This window comes from Haliotis rubra, unplaced genomic scaffold, assembly GCF_003918875.1.
Source record: "Haliotis rubra isolate DU_JTF1 unplaced genomic scaffold, ASM391887v1 Scf180, whole genome shotgun sequence".
Taxonomy (NCBI): Eukaryota; Metazoa; Mollusca; class Gastropoda; order Lepetellida; family Haliotidae; genus Haliotis; species Haliotis rubra.
Window position 1 is genome coordinate 242,113 of NW_025765781.1, and position 6,484 is coordinate 248,596.

The window sequence follows — 6,484 nt, forward strand, 5'->3', positions numbered from 1 at the left end:
CCGATGAGAGTCACTCAGGTTATGAATTTACCGGATTACTTTGCTATTTCGGAAGCGAAAGACCAGTATATTGAATTCTCTTCAAAGGATTTTCAAACGTGCTATGGTGGACATGAAAAACACTGTCCAATTTTCCACAGTCCGAAACCTAAAACGTCTCTTACATGCGCACTTGCTTTGTTTACTCAAAACACACAAGAAATTAAATCCTTGTGTGATATTAAATTTAGATTGAATGGACTGCGATCGATGGCTCTTGAAATCGAACCAGGCCCTATTCTTCTTAGTGGTATAAAGACCATTATACTAACTTGCAATGGTCGCATTGAGAAACGTCCAGCTTGTCAGATTTGTCTATTTAAAATTCATTGTCGCTGTGCATTGAAACTGGATGAATTCGATTTAGACATGAGAATTCATAATTGTGAGAAAAAAAATACAACTTCCAAATTATACCCACCTAATTTTCTTACTACTATCCGAATTTTTAAATGAATCTATGTGGACCCAATTTGCAACTTTACAGCCTCTCCTTAACGATTCGGCTTTTAATATCACACATTTATTCATTGACGAAACAGTCTTTGATAAAATCCGTAGATAAGACAGGGATGTTCAAGCTGATCTACACCTTATTTCAGACCGTATGAAAAAGTCACAAGTTATTTCCAATAATTTAATTGATGGTAATTGGATGGATTCTCTCACCCCGTACGCCTTGGCTGGAGACTACACAAACCCTTGTCACGTAACGGCTAGCATTGCCGCAGGGGTATCCTTCTTCCTCTTGATTATCGTTCTTTACTTATGGTTTAAGTTCGACGATTATTTTTCGCTTTAATGTTACTTTCCACAGGTTCCCCGACGAATAGTTTGATGGTTTGGGGAACTCCAAAAACTCCACCACCCCCAAGTTATCCATCACCATCTCTTATGTCCCTGATAAAATCAACTATATCAATGGATGTGTTTTGATTGTATCTACAGTATTTTTCTTGCTCTTTCGCAAAACTAGAAAGCTCAATCGTCCAGTTACATCACTGGTTCTCCATTTGACTAATTCTATTTGTCATGAAATTGTGCTTTCGCAGTTTCAACTTTGTCCCCGAGATTTGACGGTTTCTTCTTGAAATCCTGTCACTAATCTTCGCATTAAACGGGAATTCCTTTCATACTACCTACTGTTTGACTCTCATAATTTACAAGTTCATACGCCGACACAAGCTATATATATTTCTGGCAAAATTAATATCAGTTGGGTAAAAGCTCTTCAATTAAATTCGTTTATTCCCATTACGACGGGTGTATTTCTCATCCTACAACATATGGGCGTAGCTTTCCATCTACCCTTGACATAACGTATGTCCACCTAACTATGAAGCTTGTGGCTAGAGGTTAATGGGGCACGTACATTAAAAGATAAAGTGTTTCTCTTTAATCCTCTTATAATTGTACTAAATCACTTTATATTTTTTGGTAAATATATAAAAAGCCTCCACATCTCCTCATTCGGCCCCACGCTTCCAGGCTTCTTGGTCATTCGGTGAGATTCATTTCTGACATACATTTATTCAGCTGCATTTTGCAAAATATTTTAGAAAATTCATTTTTTGAGATTCACATTTGAAATTCCTTTTCAAATTCATTCTCTACCTCCGATTCATTTTGACAAAAAAAATATTTAAAAATTGGCAATATTTTGTATAATTGTGAGTCAAGAGTCCGGTTCCCACAGTTGACTGACCCTACTCTACCTCTACGTTTTCTTCTTGTTTATCCTATCTTAATTAGTCTTTGATATGGAGATCCTGCACAATCAGGCTTATTTTGGGTGGGTCAGTAATAGGGACCTATTAGTCTTAAATGGGGACATTTGGGCTGCACTACGACGGCAGTCTGGGCTCGTAGCGTCGTTGCACGCACCCCTCATACGCAGTCCTTCCCATTTTCAGACGCTACCGTTTTGGCGCGTTGTTTTATTTTTGGCGGGACTGTTGCCAGTACTTTCTGAACTGGACCAAATGGACATTGTCACACTCGAACAAGTGACGAGTCTAGCAGAGTATTTCCGTGCGCCCTACATGTTTGTGGCATGCGCGCGGACCGCCTTTACAAAACGAAATCCAGATGCAATTATGTCTTCATGGATGATACGGGCCGTGATCACCTTGAACACACATCGGCTGTCATTATTGGGTATTTTGGATTTTTTGGAGCAGGAATATGCTTTCCCAACATGCCGTTTAATCAGTCAATTAGACACTAGTTTTGTGCCCGATACCGTTTTCATCCGCAGTCTCGTTGAGGAGACTTGCCAACGGCATCGAACATGGTTCCGCAGCCCTTCTGCCTATTTTGTAAAAGGACTGTCTTTTGAGACGGGACCAATCCCCATGATACTACCTTTACATGCTGTCATGCCACCATTCCTAGGGGATGTGCTGAACGATTTCGATCCTGCTCTTTGACGCCCGGATTTATCCCACACATTTATTGTCTGGACTGCGGCACCCCTTATCTTCATTGCCGCATGGTCCTTACATACGGGTTGACGCCTTTGCGGGTTCATTCTTTCAGCAACCACCAGATTAATCCTCGTCCCGCTAGTGCACCCCCAGTGATTGCCCTCCCTTCACATTCACATCCAGCTCCCCCCTCCCCTCTCAATCTGCCAATCCATCACGGTCCCCACGTTATGCCGAGGTTGTCTCGGATGATGGGTGGATATCCTCGGATTCGGACATGCCCGCCCTCGAACCCATTGCCCCTTTATCGCCGGAGTCTGCATCATCAGAGTCACTTCTGGACTTTCCCCAGATTTCCAGGACAGCCTAAATCTCATATTGCATGGTTTACTTTTCTATATATGGTAAAATGTAATGTCAATGATATAACTCGACATATACCTATTCTATTCGTTCATTTAATGTTAGATATATTGTGATATTATATTCTACCTATTGTAACCACGTTGAAATTGGTCAATAGTATCTTATTATTCATTATTACGTCTCAGATATACTCATTCTTATATTCAACTTGTATTATTGTCATGTAGTTATCGTAATTGTATTGTTTGCACACTAAAATCCGTATAGTCTGGAGAGATGGTACTTAAGATAACTCTCCGAGATGTATCTTTATAATATTATGGATGGTACTAGCAAACTTAATCTGTCAGCACGGACACGACTCGATTCTCATCCACGTTTCAATGTTTTTCCTCAATCCCTCATATATTTATCTATGTTGTTCAGTATATTGAATTCTCTTCAAAAGATTTTCGAACGTGCTATGGTGGACATGAAAAACACTGTCCAATTTTCCACAGTCCGAAACCTAAAACGTCTCTTACATGCGCACTTGCTTTGTTTACTCAAAACACACAAGAAATTATATCCTTGTGTGATATTAAATTTAGATTGAATGGACTGCGATCAATGGCTCTTGAAATCGAACCAGGCCTTATTCTTCTTAGTGGTATAAAGACCATTATACTAACTTGCAATGGTCGCATTGAAAAACGTCCAGCTTGTCAGATTTGTCTATTTACATTCCTTGTCGCTGTGCATTGAAACTGGATGAATTCGATATAGACATGAGAATTCATAATTGTGAGAAAAAAACAACAACTTCCAAATTATACCCACCTAATTTCTTACTACTACCCGAATTATTTAATGAATTTGTGGACACAATCTCTCCTTAACGATTCGGCTTTTAATATCCCACATTTATTCATTGATGAAACAGTCTTTGATAAAATCCGTAGAAAAGACAGGGTTTTTCAAGCTGATCTACACCTTATTTCAGACCGTATGAAAAAGTCACAAGTTATTTCCAATAATTTAATTGATGGTAGTTGGATGGATTCTCTCACCCCGTACGCCTTGGCTGGAGACTACACAAACCCTTGTCACGTAACGGCTAGCATTGCCGCAGGTTTATCCTTCTTCCTCTTCATTGTCGTTCTTTACTTATGGTTTAAAGTTCGACGATTATTTTTCGCTTTAATGTTACTTTCCACAGGTTCCCCGACGAATAGTTTGATGGTTTGGAGAACTCGAAACACTCCACCACCCCCAAGTTATCCATCGCCATCTCTTATGTCCCTGATAAAATCAACTATATCAATGGATGTGTTTTGATTGTATCTACAGTATTTTTGGTATTTTTCTTGCTTTTTCGCAAAACTAGAAAGCTCAATCGTCCAGTTACATCACTGGTTCTCCATTTGACTAATTCTTTTTCTTGTCATGAAATTGTGCTTTCGCAGTTTCAACTTTGTCCCCGAGATTTGACGGTTTCCGCTGGAAATCCTGTCACTAATCTTCGCATTAAACGGGAATTCCTTTCATACTACCTACTGTTTGACTCTCATAATTTACAAGTTCATATGCCGACACAAGCTATATATATTTCTGGCAAAATTATTATCAGTTGGGTAAAAGCTCTTCAATTAAATTCGTTTATTCCCATTACGACAGGTGTATTTCTCATCCTACAACATATGGGCGTAGCTTTCCATCTACCCTTGACATAACGTATGTCCACCTAACTATGAAGCTTGTGGCTAGAGGTTAATGGGGCACGTACATTAAAAGATAAAGTGTTTCTCTTTAATCCTCTTATAATTGTACTAAATCACTTTATATTTTTTGGTAAATATATAAAAAGCCTCCACATCTCCTCATTCGGCCCCACGCTTCCAGGCTTCTTGGTCATTCGGTGAGATTCATTTCTGACATACATTTATTCAGCTGCATTTTGCAAAATATTTTAGAAAATTCATTTTTTGAGATTCACATTTGAAATTCCTTTTCAAATTCATTCTCTACCTCCGATTCATTTTGACAAAAAAAATATTTAAAAATTGGCAATATTTTGTATAATTGTGAGTCAAGAGTCCGGTTCCCACAGTTGACTGACCCTACTCTACCTCTACGTTTTCTTCTTGTTTATCCTATCTTAATTAGTCTTTGATATGGAGATCCTGCACAATCAGGCTTATTTTGGGTGGGTCAGTTATAGGGACCTATTAGTCTTAAATGGGGACATTTGGGCTGCACTACGACGGCAGTCTGGGCTCGTAGGCGTCGTTGCACGCACCCCTCATACGCAGTCCTTCCCATTTTCAGACGCTACCGTTTTGGCGCATTGTTTTATTTTTGGCGGGACTGTTGCCAGTACTTTCTGAACTGGACCAAATGGACATTGTCACACTCGAACAAGTGACGAGTCTAGCAGAGTATTTCCGTGCGCCCTACATGTTTGTGGCATGCGCGCGGACCGCCTTTCCAAAACGAAATCCGGATGCAATTAGTCTTCATGGATGATACGGGCCGTGATCACCTTGAACACACATCGGCCGTCATTATTGGGTATTTTGGATTTTTTGGAGCAGGAATATGCTTTCCCAACATGCCGTTTAATCAGTCAATTAGACACTAGTTTTGTGCCCGATACCGTTTTCATCCGCAGTCTCGTTGAGGAGACTTGCCAACGGCATCGAACATGGTTCCGCAGCCCTTCCGCCTATTTTGTAAAAGGACTGTCTTTTGAGACGGGACCAATCCCCATGATACTACCTTTACCATGCTGTCATGCCACCATTCCTAGGGGATGTGCTGAACGATTTCGATCCTGCTCTTTGACGCCCGGATTTATCCCACACATTTATTTCTGGACTGCGGCACCCCTTATCTTCATTGCCGCATGGTCCTTACATACGGGTTGACGCCTTTGCGGGTTCATTCTTTCAGCAACCACCAGATTAATCCTCGTCCCGCTAGTGCAACCCCAGTGATTACCCTCCCTTCACATTCACATCCAGCTCCCCCTTTCCCCCCTCTCAATCTGCCAATTCATCACGGTCCCCACGTTATGCCGAGGTTGTCACGGATGATGGGTGGATATCCTCGGATTCGGACATGCCCGCCCTCGAACCCATTGCCCCTTTATCGCCGGAGTCTGCATCATCAGAGTCACTTCTGGACTTTCCCCAGATTTCCAGGACAGCCTAAATCTCATATTGCATGGTTTACTTTTCTATATATGGTAAAATGTAATGTCAATGATATAACTCGACATATACCTATTCTATTCGTTCATTTAATGTTAGATATATTGTGATATTATATTCTACCTATTGTAACCACGTTGAAATTGGTCAATAGTATCTTATTATTCATTATTACGTCTCAGATATACTCATTCTTATATTCAACTTGTATTATTGTCATGTAGTTATCGTAATTGTATTGTTTGCACACTAAAATCCGTATAGTCTGGAGAGATGGTACTTAAGATAACTCTCCGATCTTGATAATATTATGGATGGTACTAGCAAACCTAATCTGTCAGCACTGAAAGGCTCGATTCTCATCCATGTTTCAATGTTCTTCCTCAGTCCCTCATATATTTATCTATGCTGTTCGGTGCCGTCTCTTACACCGCATAGCATTTATTGAATGTTGTCCCTTAA